We start from the raw sequence: 16668 nt of genomic DNA on the forward strand, positions 1-16668 counted from the left end.
GCTTGAAAACGCGAACCAATTCTGTGACGCTCAGTATTTTGATGTGGTAAGAAGAAATGGTACAACACACACAAAGAGGGCTTGTAAGTTCACATTTCAGTCTGTCTGCACTGTAATGGTAACAACGCAAGAACATAGGGATTATTATGCCACACAGTCCTAGAACAAAAGAATGCATCACCCGTTGTAAGCCATTTCATTGGCTATACTTATTTTCTTACCGCGTTCGCTTCGAATTGACTTGAGTAGCTATTCAGACAGTGACGAGAATGGTCATGCTTTACTGGGTCTATCCTATAGGCGATTTATATAAAAAAATATTTTTAAAAATTAAACTAATGCACGAACAATCGTACCATGGGCGATCCCATGGAAATTGTGTCCGTCTTATTGCAAAATAGATCAACATTTAATTTAACCGTGCAGATCGCTAGAACACACCTCCTCTGATAATATACATTTTCAAAAGTGTTGTGTGATACGGATTGCCATTGTCGCTTGGTGTCTGCTTTCTTGTTCGAAAAGAGATCGTTTCGTCTTGACTATAAAAATTTAATTTGACTAAGTTTTACGCACTACTTGAACTCATACATTTACGTTGTAGGTGTAAGCCGTCGTTCTCAGTTTCCTGGAAGTTCGTTTTTGCGTTTCTCAGATGTGATACTATTTTTTATGGACCGAACGAAATTTCTTTTGGCGTGAATCAGGACTCGTGGTTTTGTGGCATAAATGGAGAGCATTGATTAAAGCTCAGTTATGTCGTCTTCGAAATCGCTGACACGGATTTGAACTAACACTTCAGGTTTTGTGTGAGGCGATACGGTACATCATTGCCTTTTACTTCCTCAATGAAATCGTTTCATCTTATTGCAAAATTACATTTGACTAGGTTTCATACGCAGCAGGTCCCTGTATATAAGGAGAGTGTCTTAGCGTCAGAGTATTCATTCCACTCTCAAACGATCAAGAAGATGGAAGTCAGCACAGATCGACCTGCTGGTCAAATATTTGCTAAAAGTCATACGAAAGCATAATTCACATGCGAAAGTGGCAACAAAACTTACTCTTTTGGTCGTTGATTTGATGAGAGTCATACGAAAGTGTGTAAGTGCTAATGAAATTTGCTATATCTGCAAAGGTAAATGGGTATTTGTCTCCAGAATACCTGCTTCGTCTATGAAAGAGAGACAAAAGTCAAGATACCTAATATCGTTGTCAGGAGAAAGGACACTGGAATTCAGAGTGCCCTACGAGAAAAGAGAAGAAACAAAAACAAGACGAAACAGAGAAGAGGGATTCAGAAGAAGAAGAAATTGAAGATGATGAAGAACTTGTGCCAGTAAAGACATGGAAATGGAAAAATTGACAATGTGAGCCGATGCGTTGGCCCTGATGTGAAATTTCATACTACCTTCTAAAAGAGAATAGACCAGAAAGAAAACGTAAGTGTCTCTTGGTCTTGACATTGTATAATAAGGATGGCGTGTTTTGTTTTTACTCACACTTTATGAAATTGTGCTCTTTCACCTCTCTCTCTATCCCTCTGGATCATGTTTTAGTTAGAATTGAAATGGAAGGATGTTTTCCTTCACGCACGCTCTTTAGGCATGCAAGTCGGTAAACAATAGTCAGTCTATTCATCCATCATTTTGTGTCTTGATGTTTCCTAAATCACACACTGATGCCATAAAATAACGGATTAAATGGGTTTTGTAGTGTTGGGAGTGGGGGGTGGGGTGGGGTGTAGGTGTTTGGCAGAGTTGGTCATTGCAGGTGAGGGCTTAGGTGCTTTCAAAAAAGTTTATCTTCTTCACTCTGTGTTGATGGAATATAATGGGTTATTTTCTTCACTCTCTGTTGATAGTATATATAAAGGGTTATTTCATCACTCCGTGTGGATAGTGTATAATGGTTTTCTTCTTCTTCTTCCCTCTGTGGTGTGCGTGTGTGTGTGTGTGTGTGTGTGTGTGTGTGTGTGTGTGTGTGTGTGTGTGTTCGCGTACGTTGTGTAGATCGTATATTTGGTTGTTTTTTTCTTCTTCCTCCCGAGTGTGGATAGTATATTTGGGGTTTGTATGCGTTAGCGACGTTGTGTGGATAGTATATTTGGGGTTTGTATGCGTTCGCGTACGTTTGTGTGGATAGTTTATTTGGGGTTTGTATTATCTCCCTTCTGTATTGATAGTATATTTGGGGTTTGTTTTTTCCTCTTCCCTGTGTGTGTGTGTGTGTATGTGTGTGTGTGTGCGTATGTCTGCGCGCTTACATTGTGTGTGTGTGTGTGTGTGTATTGGTCTCTGTTTGTCCCTATAAAACTCCCTTTATCCCTACCAGATACACTCTACCTACCTACCTGCAGTAGCGTGTATTCAGGTCAGCCACTTGCAACACTGTTGACATTTATCCCCTAGTGTTCAGTACAGTGACGTCACTGACGCTGGAAATTTCGAGACTATAAATATGGACTTGGGGATTTCCACAGGTTGTAGCTATACATATGTAGTAGAGTTCATAAACAGGAACGTCACTCAAGCTGAGGCTATAAAAAGATAGTGGGGTTTTCCAAAGGAATAACCCAGAAGTTGTAGTATAAATAGATAGTGGGATTTCATAGGAATTTTAGCTGATTATAGCTATAAATAGATACATGGGTGTTTATCCACGATCGTCACACTAGTTGATATTGTAAGTAGTTACTAATTTTATCCATTTTAGTCTAAACCATTGTAACTTAATTTTCGGGGATATGTTTATTTTCCTTTACATGCTGGGACAATTTCGTCATTTTAGAGTTACTTTTAGTCACATCCATTTTGTCGTTGAGCATTTCCTTGATTATAGCTATTTATAGCATCATTACAATTATGCAAATTTTTGAACACCCCAGCAAGATTTCAGGTCTTGGTAATGCTTTATATATAAATCTCACGCTTGTACTAGTGTATGTATGTCTCTGTCTCTGTTGTGTTTGACCCTCTACCATCATTGTCCCTAGACAATCCACCATGTTCAATTCCCCTTGACGCTATACAGACCCACCATGTTCAATTTCCATATGTTAAACTCCCCTTGACGCTAGACAGTCTCACGATTTATTCCCCATGTTCAATTCCCCTTGACGCTAAACAGACCCACGATTTATTCCCCATGTTCAATTCCCCTTGACGCTAAACAGGCCCACGATTTTTCTCCATGTTAAATTTACATAGACCCTATTCAGGCCCAGGGTGTTAATGTTAAATTTACATAGACCCTATACCGGCCCAAGAAGGTCTGTAATGCTAATTCCCCTAGACCCTATACAGGCCCAGGGTTTTTCTCCATGTTAAATTTACATAGACCCTATACAGGCCCAAGGGGGGGGGGTCTGTAATGCTAATTCCCATAGACCCTATATCGCCCCACTTCACTACTCCCCCATGTTCAATTTCCCTTGAGGCTAGAGTGGCCCAAGACTATTTCCCCATGTTAAATTCCCCTTGAGGCTAGAGTGGCCCATGATTTTTCCCCATGTTAAATTTCCATTGAGGCTAGAGTGGCCCAAGGGGTTCTGTAATGCTAATTCCCATTGAGTCTAGAGTGCCCCATTTACTACTATCATGTAACAATATGTGTGGAAAAAAGGTTGTGTGACCGTATTGTAACCAGCATTTCTATAAACAATGTCTGCTTTTGCTACTCACAGACAGAGGTGTTAATTATTAAAGAAACACACTAGGATCAAATAGTCCACACTTTTGACATAACATATAGTAAATACATTATGTGGGTCTTTAGGTCTCTGTTATTTGCCAATTCTATAAAATAAATACAGCTGATGGTTGTACGAATACAAATAAAGTTGATTGATTTAAGGCTTGGACTCGCTTAACTTTATTTCAGAATAAAATGCAACATCAATTAGTGGCTCATTAGCAGCCATTAGAGTTTTAAAATGAGACTTATAAAAATGACTGCATGTTATTAGTTTACCATAACTGTAATTTATTCTACCAGCCTTATTTTAAGAATTTAAAGAACTGGCCTGTCTATCAATCAAATAATGTTGATCGGTAATCCCTGTAAATCACCATGCAATCTGACAGTGGATATTCGATCATAAAGATACCGCTTCATTTTCCTATTCCTTTAGTAAACGAAATATGGCGCCTAGTCATTGTTGTTGATTTGTAACAGGTACAGATTTCTTCCTATGCCATCATTTTCCGTCTGTGCTGGGATTTCTTTTTTAATATCCAGCCCACCCCACTTCTAGACTTTAAAACTTATCTTGCTCTGATTTGTAGGGGGGGGGGGGGACCCCATCATTTTTAATTAAAAAGAAATTATCTTGTGACAAAAACTACTAATAAAAATCTTGAACTCAAAGAAAATCACAAAATCTTAGCTGACGCCGACGCCACGCTTCCAACTCCTCCAGTGGGAAATCAAACGGACAGTCTTTTAAGATAATTAGTCAAGCTGTACATGAGAGAGTGAGGGGATGGAGCCAGATTAGCTTCATCGCCTGAAGGCTTTTTTCCTCTTTTTTTATATATAGAATTATCGATATACATGTGAAATATGTTGCAAAATGTTTAATCATACAACATACGTACGAATGTTTGTGTGATCCAACACTTGGGCAGCACAATGAATCTACATTAGCATCATTTGTCAAACTGCAGTTATATAGAGACACTTCCGTACTCTCTCTCTCTCTCTCTCTCTCGCGCGCGCATAGAAAGCAATACCTTTCCTTAATTTCATCAAGTGGCTTGTACTAGCCAGGTTATTATCAATACATTAATCCTATTCGGATTATACCCAAATCCATTATGACTTTTCACTATTTTAAATTGCAGTCTGTATCAAAAAGACAATAAACACCAGATGTGGCAGGCCGAATTAATCACCAGCTTGTTAGATAAACTGAAGGTTTACGACAGGCCCTTTAGAAGTTTTAACAATAAATGAAAAGGATACCGCAGTGAATTCATCTGTATTTGAATATTTAATTCACAAGATAAATGTGTTTACAATTAAGGAAAGTCACTCATTAGTCTGTGAACGAACGTATAATATACATATACTAAATGGCAGTTTTCATTTGGATAACACCGGAAACTGGAGATAGCTTGATAATAAAGGTGATAAAGGTGATAAAAGTTTTGATGACCATATGATAGTTTCTTCCAATGTGTCTGATACAACTTTGAATTTTGCTGATTCCGACCACATTTATATCGTATATATCTTTGGAGTTGCCTCCCGTACATCACAAGCTTTTTATACCCCTTATGCATATACCTGAGCGACCTGGATGCAAAGGTTGTCTGGTCAGATTATGCCTAGTATGGTGAGTAATAGTAGGCGATGTTATATGTGACTGCTGACCCTGAATGAACAGTTACACCCGGTTCCCTCTGAATATCCTTTCTGTTGAATCAGAAGCAACCTACACCTTATTCTGTAATGGTCGAAGTACAAAAGAGCGATATGAAGCCACTGTTGGGTTTGCCATTAAATCACAATTACTCATCAAGCTCACAAATCTCCTAAAGGGCGTGAATTGCAGACTCATGCAAATAAGATTTCCACTATCTGGAAAAAGACATGTAACTATCATCAACCACCATGACCAACCCAGATGAGATCAAGGACAAATGTTATGAAGATCCAGAATTTCTTATCGCAGAAGTACTGAAGGCATCATCCTTGGTGGCAAGAATTCTAGAGTTGGCAAAGATCATCAGACATGGCTTTCTCAAATATTACAAAAACGGACGCCTCCTACGGAGGAAATGCGCTGGACACGACCTCCTAATTACTATCAGTCTTCCACCTGCCAACCTCAACAAGACCTTCTGGACGCTCCCACCATTAGGCACGAGTATCTCATTGACTTAGCCATCGTCAAGAAAAGTGACAGGTATAATGTCTTAGTGACGAAGGGCATGAGAAGTACATAATGCTGGACTGACCACAGGAGTATAGTCTCCAAGCTAATTATCCAGATGAAGCCTAGCAAACGACCACAAGGTAACCAAGAACCCAGAAAGCTTGATGTCTCCAGATTGAAACAGAAGAATGTGAAAGAATTGTTTATCGAAGAATCATGCAATCAACTAGAAACAGTCGAGACGAACTGCGAGAATGTCATGGAAATCTGGGTATCCCTCGGAGACCCTGCGTTCTGAACGGGATCTAAAACCTTCAGTCGACACGTGAACATCACCATGAGCACGGAATGCCATACAGAAACATATGAATAAGAAACATCGGATGCAGAAAGCGTGTTTCGAAGATAATACTTCATCATCTAAGAAGGCAGTATTGGATGGTATTGGACTGTCCAGTGCAAACTAAGAGAGTTGAGAAATAGGGAAGATGAGATTCAGTCCTACGCAGATAAGAATTACACGAAGATTGTTTATGATGTTTTGAAGACATCAACAACATCTCCAATACCGATTGCTGACAGCACCACACTGCTCAATAAAAGAGGCAACACACTTTAAAGATAAGCAGAACACTTTAACAACATTCTCAATCAACAGTCATATATCGTTGAGGAGGCACTCGTTTGAATGCCCCAAGTGAAAATCAACATATTACTTGCTGATGCTTCAACACTGAAACTAAAAGCAATTGACCTGTTGTTACTTGGCAAAGCACCTGGAGCAGATGTTATACCAGCAGGTGTCTAAAAAGCCGGAGGCTCTAACATGGCACAAAACTTACTCAGTTCTTCCAGTCAATGTAGAATCAAGGAATTCTACCCAGGAGTACACGCATGCATCCAGTGTCTACTTATAAAAAGGTAACAGTTGCCAGAATTCTGCTCAATTGCCTTCTGAATCACTTGCATCAAGAGCTCCTGTCTGAGAGTCATTGTGGCTCGCTTAGGAAAGTAGAAAGGACAAAATCTGAGCTGCAGGAGAATTGCCAGGATTAGGACTCTAACTTATACACGACATTCTTTGACACAATCAGTCGTGGGGGTTGTTGGAATATCACGGCACAATCTAGATGCGCAGAGAAAAGCATTGTCGTGAAAGACAGTGAGTCATCTGAAACATTCACTGTCACAAATGAAGTCATGCGTTGGCCCCAACGCTTCATTTTGATGTTCTATGTCATCATTACAGATGCCTTCTGTTAATATGATGCTGTAATCGACATCACATACCGGACTGACAGGAAGCTCTTTAATCTGAAGAGACAATGGGAAGGACGAAACAGCAGTAAGCGAATATTCGTGGTCTTTTATTTTCTGACAACTGTTCCCTGAATGACAAATCTGAGTCTAACGTGAAACAGATTATCAACCATTTCTCTTCAGCTTGTGACACTTTTGGGCTCACAATCAGTATATAAAAGAAATGACGCACCAACCTGCACCAGGAAAACCTTCCGTAGAACCTACCTCTACAGTAAATAACAAAACCCTCCTTGCAGTGAACAAGTTCACTTATATCGTCAGTTGACGGCCACGTGCAGTCCTCATCGACGATGAAGCCAACGCTAGAATTGCTAAAGCATTTATGGTCTTATGTAGCCTTCGCGTAAATATTCGGATGAGCGGAGGCTTCAGTCTACAAACAAACTGAAAGTTTACAAAACCATTATCTTTCCCACCTTGTTGTATGCATGTAAAACCGGATAGTGTACAGACGTTATGCCAAGAAGCTAAACCATTTTCATATAGGCTGCCTTAGGAAACTGATGAGGATAAGACGACAAGAAAGGGTCTCAGACACTGAGGTTCTCACGCGGTAAGACATTTTGAATATCCACTCTGTGCTGACGAAATCAAAAATGAGATCGGCAGGTCATGTCACCAGAATGTCAGAAGCGACTACCAAAGAAGATTTCCTGCTGAGAGAAGGATAGCGATTCCAAGGTGGTTAGAAAATACTTAAGAAATTCACAAAAGTCATCCGTGAAACTATTCAGCACTAACCCGGAGTCTTGGAACAATAGCTCTATCTGACTCATTCATACTGGAGCTAATACTTTGAACTGAGGAGAATTGCAGAGACGGTGCAGAAGCTCTAGCAGAGTGTGTCTCAGAAATGTCCTCTATTGATCAAGTCAACCCATGCAGCATCTCCTGTCAATTGTGTCACTGACAGTTCAAAGTACAAATTGATGTGATCAGCTATCACGTACTCACAAAATCCAAAACGTTTTAATGATGTCATAGTAATCTTCAAACTCAGAGAAGGAACAAGAACGATAGATATAAATTGATACAGCAAAACGTCTATGAAATGATCTGGGGACAAATACTGGGAAGTGTATATAATGTGATATTGATGCTGAATTTCGAACCTATATTATTTAAAATGCAGCAAAATGTATGTTCAAAACTCGTTAGTCTACACCCGCACCCACTCACCCAGTCCCCTGGTGGTAGGGTGGTGAACCTGAGCCTTTGAAACGAAACAGATTTGATATTTAAAAGGAGTTTAGAAAATCTGTGTGTAGTATAAAACTCGACAACAGTACAAAAAATACAAGATCAAAATTCAGAACCTCGTCTCGTATGAAGGAGAATTTATACCAAAATAATCTGCCTGCCGAATTGCTGTCGAATTTAAATACATATAGCATTGTGAATAACTATTCAAAAGGACTTGAGGTAGATTAGAATATAACTTTGGAAAAATGGTTCTCAAATTTTGGGTAATGATGAATGGTCATAAATCTGAAATAAATAATCAATTTGAACAAGCTACAAATTAAATACAAAATAAAACCTGTAATACGTGTAATGAGTATAATTCAGATCTTGCAATCTAATTACAACAGAAGAAATGTATGACGAAACTAAATCCATAAAAATAAAACCCAAAGACCAGGTGACATTGTTGTGAATCTTTCAAAGTGTAATAATCTAAATTGCATGTCTTTAATATTTTAGAAATTGTTCAACACAGTAAATTTTCCAGAAAAGTGACGCAGTGGTATTCAATATCCATTGCAGAAATGAGGAGGCACAAATGATTTTAACAATTATCGTGGTATCACAATTTTCACACAAATTATTAACAATAGAATAACACATTTGGATCTTGATAATCATTTATTTCTGAAAAACCAAGAAAGGCATCTAGAGGGTGCTGCAAGTAATATTTTTAGCTTGCATGCTCATGACAAAATCTATATCTCAACCAAGCAAGTACGAAATAATTTTGTGTCTTTGTAGATTTTTCAAAAGCATTCGATTCTTTACAACATTTCCTCTTTATGCCTTAAATAAACCTGGATTACATGGTCATATTTTAAAATTAAAATGACCATCTATATGACATTAAAATCATGTTTAACGACACTACATAGATAAACACAATACTGTCATTATTATTTTGGTACTCATCAGGGATGTATTCTAAGCCCGGACATTATTTATTTGGTACACAAAAATGAGTATTTTCAATTGTTAAAAGCAATTAGTTGTAGTGATATACAAACGATTCGTCAGCTATATGATGTCTGTGCCTTTGGTTATGTAGATGGTAATACAAAAATGTTGACTTGGTTATACAGATGATAATACAAGTGTTGCCTTTGGTTATGCAGATATTACAAGTGTTGCCTTTGATTATGTGGATGATATAACACGTTGCCTTTGGTTTTGTAAATGATATTACAAGTGTTGCCTTTGATTATGTGGATGATATAACACGTTGCCTTTGGTTATGTAGATGATATTACAAGTGTTGCCTTTGATTATGTAGATGAAATTACAAGTGTTGCCTTTGGTTAAGTTAATGATATTACAACTGTTGCCGAGACTGTAACATCTTCCCCAGATAAACAAGTTAGAGTACTAGAAACGTTTTGTGTAAATCATGGTATGAATTGGAATTTATCGTAAAAACTATGGTACTTGGACAAGGAGGGTGTATTATAAAACTTTAAACATTATAGTGTAAGAATAACAAGATTGTCTTTTTACAAATACCTTGGTACTATATTCCCTCATTGCTTTTTTAATCACCAACACAAGTAATGCTGGCGGAAAAAGAAATTAAGATACTAGTAGGTGGAATGTTGAAATGCTCAGCAACCACAGGCCAATGTACAAGTGTTTCATTGCTGTTTTTCCTCTTTGATCACAAACTTTTACCAATATTTGTATATTGTTCTGAAAAATGATGACATGGACATGTACAGAAATATGTACATGTGTTAAAATTAGTTACTGTCAGTGCATTCTCAATGTTGTCAAAAAATTTAAACGTTTTGTGATAGAAAAATAAGGTCACATTAAATTGTTATTTTTACGTTATTAGATGTATAATTTAGTGGCAACAAATTGTCGGTATGGATGCATAACATCATCCAAATGCATATTGTAAAATGTTGAAAAAACATGATGAAGTAGAAAGAATCGCATGTGCATCTCAAATGGGAAATATTTTGTTAACAATAGGATTCGGCCATGTGTGGTTACCGTAGGGTGTAAGAAATGTAAAATAGTACACACCCTGGGAAGTTCTTGTCCAAGACTGGCTATAGAAGTAGGGAGAAGAAATAATATTCAAAAAGATACCGTACGTACTGACTTAGAGATGTCATTTATGAAAAAGAAGATGCATTTTATGTATTGCGAAAAAGTTCAGCTTATAAGACTTAAGGATAACATTAAATATTTATGTTTTAATGTAGATCTATTTCACAACATTTGCCACAGCACAGTATCAAACTATGGCTGCATATTGTTATCGTTTCTTTTGAATAGGAGAAAATACTGACATGTGTAACATGTGTACCTAATAGAAAATTATATATATGTCGGTTACGAGGCCGACATACCTTTAAATGGAGTTAAGATATGCTCAGGGCAACTGTCTATTGACTGAGTGAATGGACTTATCACATTACTGTGAGTGTGTCCGCTGCAAAATGAAATTCTATGCCATTACTTGTCGTTCAAAATCACGTTTGAAAATTGATAAGTTGGTTTATTTCTTTTCAAGTTTCTATTTTTATTCACATTGGTTAAATCAATATGATATACACTTATCATTAAACATTAAAGATTCTTTTTTATGAAGAAAGTAGAGCACTACGAACACGTTAGCTGCTTGTACACACTGAACGCTCAGACATTTACGAACTGGCGTAAGGAAATTAGCGTGGAATGGAAACTAAGCGAAATGACGAACCAACAAGGGGTAAGTAAAACATTTTAATATATTTACAGTTGATCTAAGTCATTATTCCGCTTTAATTAACATTGTTACTGACCATAACATTCTCTCTCTCTCTCTCTCTCTCTCTCTCTCTCTCTCTCTCTCTCTCTCTCTCTCTCTCTTGGGCGGTTTGAGTTACCTTTACCATCATGCATAGGTCCAAAGACATCGTACTGTGAAACAAGCAAAAACTCCCCATCGCTCGTATTTTCATTGATTTTCGCGAGTATCTTTCTACGACCTTCCAGAGAGAGAGAGAGGACGAGCGGGCGGTCGCCTTTTGGACATTTTCACATTTAATTAATAATAATCGATATTTGGAACATTACAGTAGGTTTAAAGAAACAACAACAACTATAAAGCATTAAAAACGTTACAGTATGTCGGCCTCTTAACCGACAAATTTAACTTATAGTGTCGACAGGCTATTGCAACTATTATCATTAACATGTCATGAACATATGCAAGGCTGCATATCTTGAGCTGAGACGCATCAGCTCAATTCGCAAATATCTTTCAACTGATGCCATTAAAACACTTGTGTGCTCATTAGTATTTTCAAGACGGGACTATTGTCACTCAATTCTGTCTGGTTCATCTCAATATCTGCTCCAGAAACTTCAAAAAGTTCAAAACACAGCTGCTCGGAACATACATAGAGTACCACGATCAGAGCACACCTCCCCGCTGCTCTGTACCCTACACTGGCTATCCATTCGATCCAGAATCAACCACAACATTTGTTCTCTGTGCTACGTTTAACTGTCGGACTCTAGTCCAACATACCTCTCCGACCTCACCCATGTGTACACACCAGCAAGATACTTACGCTCCTCTTCTGACAATCGTATACTCATTATTCCCACTATGAAAACAAAGTCTTATGGACAGCGTTCTTTTGCATGCCAGGGCCCAGCAACGTGGAATGAATTGCCCACTGAACTTAGACACAAAGACACAGTGATTACATTCAAGAAGGCTCTCAAAGCTCACTTATTTCGACTGCAAGAACAAACTTAAAGACCTAAAAATGTTTCCTACCTTAAATATTCTCAGCATGCTTTTTTTAATGTTTTCTAATTTCATGGTGTTTGTTTTTGTAATCATATCATTATATGTTTTTTATCTTATAGGTGTTGTCTAATATTGTAAAGCGCTTAGAGCTTCTAAAGATTAGGCGCTATACAAAGTCCTCATTATTATTATTATTATTATTATTATTATTAACACTGTAGATAGATCACAAGGAAAGTGTAAACATACCGTTACGACGAATATTATTTTTCTAGGTTACTTGGTGCAAGTTCATTTTTTTCAGGTTTTCATCCAACCCAAATTGTTTTTCTCTCTCACTCAATATTTCTGCGTATTTCGCCCCTTACGCATGATAAGGGAGAGTGGAACGGAGAAAAGAAAAGATTGCGATAAAATTGTATGCCATGTTAAATTCATTTATTTCAAACGGGGACTATTAAAACTTTTATCGTTATTTTCATATTTCATTCATGATTAATGAGTGGAAATTCATCATTGATCTATAGACCTGCAGTTGAAAGAATGCTTATATATTCGTATTATTGCGCCATGGTCGGATCACAATTAGGCATTCCAACAGTATTGGTATATCAATTTGCTTTATACCAACACTTTAAATACCATGTTATTTTTAATACTAGTATCTATAAACGATCTTGACACAACCTCTATAAATGTACATAAGACTACATGCAAATGTATATGTATTTAACAAATGTACCCTACACTTAAACCATAGTGGTCATTTTTTCAAACCATAGTGGTCGTTTATTCAAACCATAGTGGTCGTTTATTCATACCATAGTGGTCGTTTATTCAAACCATAGTGGTCATTTATTCAAGCTATAGTGTTCATTTATTCACACAATAGTGGTTATTTATTTAAACCTTAGTGTTCGTTTATTCAAACCATAGTGGTCATTTGCTTAAACCATAGTGTTCATTTATTCAAACCAAAGTTGTCGTTTATTCAAACTATTGTGGTCGTTTATTCAAACAATTGAGGTGATTTGTTCAAACCATGGTGGTCACCTATTCAAACTATAGTAGTTATTTATTTAAACTATAGTGTTCATTTATTCATACCTTAGTGGTCATTCATTCATACCATAGTGTCGTTTATTCAAACTATTGTGGTCGTTTATTCAAACAATGTTGGTCATTTGTTCAAACCATAGTGGTCATCTATTAAAACTATAGTAGTTATTTATTTAAACTATAGTGTTCATGTATTAATACCTTAGTGGTCATTCATTCATACCATAGTGGTCATTTATTCAAAACATAGTGGTCAGTTATTCAAATCGTAGTGGTCATTTAATTAAACCATAGTGTTCACTTATTCAAACCATAGTGGTCATTTATTCAAAACATAGTGTTCATTTATTCAAACCATAGTGGACATTTATTTAAACAAAAGTGTTCATTTATTCAAACCATAGTGGTCATTTATTCAAATCGTAGTGGCCATCTTTTATAACCATAGTGTTCACTTATTCATATCATAGTGGTCATTTATTCAAAACATAGTGTTCATTTATTAAAACCATAGTGGACATTTATTTAAACAAAAGTGTTCATTTATTCAAACCATAGTGGTCATTTATTCAAAACATAGTTGTCATTTATTCAAATCGTAGTGGTCATTTATTTAAACCATAGTGTTCACTTATTCAATCCATAGTGGTCATTTATTCAAAACATAGTGTTCATTTATTCAAACTATAGTAGTCATTTATTTAAACGAAAGTGTTCATTTATTCAAACCATAGTGGTCATTTATTCAAAACATAGGGCTCATTTATTCAAACCATACTGGTCATTTATTTAAGCCATAGCTTTCATTTATTCAAACCATAGTGTTCATTTATTCAAAACATAGCGTTCATTTATTCAAAACATAGTGTCCATTTATTCAAACCATAGTGGTCATTTATTCAAACCATGGTGGTCATTTATTCAAAACATAGTTTTCATTTATTCCAACCATAGTGTTCATTTCTTCTAACCATAGTGGTAATTTCTTCTAACCATAGTGGTCATTTATTCAAACCATCGAGTTCATTTGTTCAAACCATATGGTCATTTATTTAAACCATAGTGGTCATTTATTCAAACCATCGTGTTCATTTATTCAAACCATAGTGGTCATTTATTTAAACCATAGTGGTCATTTATTCAAACCATAGTGTTCATTTATTCAAACCATAGTGGTCATTTATTCAAAACATATTGGTCATTTATTGAACCAAAGTGGTCATTTATTCAAACCACAATGGCCATTTATGCAAAACATAGTGGTCATTTATTCAAACAATAGTGAAAACGAAAGTTATGGATGTGTAGCCTCAACTATACAAACTACGTGTTAAGGAGATTTTCAAAACAAAAATCTGGATCTATTAGAATTTTTAAATCTTTGATGAAGTTTTGAAAAATAAACTAAAATTTGCAATTTAGTAACTATTGTAATTACACCGGTGTAACCTGTGTACTCCTATTAGCCAGAATTAATTTCAATGTATAGTTTTTTGATCTGTTCATTTGAAATCATATGACCAAATTACGCTGTGCAATGGCCAAGAAAGGCACTTAAATCGGAAGCAGGTGTATGCACATTCATGTGAAGCAATGTAATCTCCGCAGACAGCAGTGAGTGATAAGGGTCCTTAGCGGTTTATCTCCCTGGCTTCCGACGATGCACTAAAACCGGCAATAGCTCTTAGCAAATACCCAAGACGAGTATCCTACTATTTTTATTATCTATAATTAGTACATACCAGCTACGAGCATCCGACTTCTTTTATTGCCGGTAATTAGCGAATAAATTAGACATAATAAGATACGTTTTTAATGAGAGTTTCGATATATTTAAAATGTTATTTCAGACGATGACAAGAAATGTACATTTTTATCGTCTGTCATAATTGTATTAAATATGTTGTTTGGGTGGGGGTACTATATGACGGTACTAAATGACCATAGGTTTCCTTCTTATAGTCTGAAGACGTGATTGGAACCTAGAAATATTAACAAAACATTTTGACAGTCAAGCAACGTAGCCAAAATTTCAAGCCCTGCTTATTTCAGACTATCACCTAATGTGTATTCCTGTTTCCAGTGTAGTCATTTTTCCAATGTATAAACTATATCGTTGCATTTAGGAAAATTTTGACTTGCGCTATTAAACAATATACAAAATAAAGGCAAGTCATCAGATTCTTGGTTTTAACTAGTGTTTAAATATGTTATTGGCTATATCATGCCGAGTAAATGTGGCCTAAGTGCATGTCCCAAAAACACACCGAGGTAGCTAAACCGGGCTGGCCTATGTAGATATCAAACCCTTGTGATACGAATCGGAAGATAAACCTAACTACCGAGACTCACAAAGAAAGAAACTAGTTTCTTCTTCTTCTTATATATATATATATATATATATATATATATATATATATATATATATATATATATATATATATATATATATATATATATATGGCATGATCAGATTTATTTTAAAACATTTAAAATGAACCGGGTCCCAGATGTTTAGATGTCTAAAAAGCTACCAGTAACGATTTATATACCAAACAAAACATTTAAGATTAACTCCGCTCCTAGATGTTTAGGATGTCTATATAGCTACCCATAACTATTTATAGACCTATACCAAACAAACAGGAAATTACGATAGATTACTGGAGCTGAACATACAGTAAATACCAAGAACACTGAATCAGACGGCATTCACTGTTAAGTACCCAAACAGTTGTTATACAGAATGCAGTATAAATACAAGAATATTGTTTATACCTTAATTCAAATCCAAAGTGCGAAGTGTTGTTGTTTTGTTTTTTGTTGGGTTTTTTTCTGGCCATAATAAAAGGTTAAACACTAATACCAAAGGTCTGTATACAGATTCCACGCTAAATAAAACCACCAGTACATATTACACCGTTGTCCCCCACCCCACCCCTCTTATTACTGTATGTTACCGCTAATAGGACACACATAATTCTGAAAAGCAGAATCAAATAGGTCGTAGTGACCATGGCCACTGCGGTTTTACAATAAAAGCAAGTTTCTTTCTTAGCCTCAATCATTACCATTTATGAAGTTTGTTGAGAAAAATATGGTGTAGATAACACACACACACACATATATATATATATATATATATATATATATATATATATATATATATATATATATATATATATATATATATATATATTCATTCTTTGCTCGAGTCATGAGACCTTTTTAATCTATTTATTCGATTATTCATACCTGTATTCATATCCATTAAGCGAGTAATGAATCATGTTTGGTAATTGTTTGTGAGTTAATATTAGCGTTATTTAACATAAACTCTTCCATTTGCTTCTATGAACTTTCGACCCCAAAATCGATAGTTTTCTTTTCTGCACCAAGTGCAAGCCAT

Source organism: Sinohyriopsis cumingii, chromosome 1, assembly GCF_028554795.1.
Source record: "Sinohyriopsis cumingii isolate HCF-2022 chromosome 1, ASM2855479v2, whole genome shotgun sequence".
NCBI lineage: Eukaryota > Metazoa > Mollusca > Bivalvia > Unionida > Unionidae > Sinohyriopsis > Sinohyriopsis cumingii.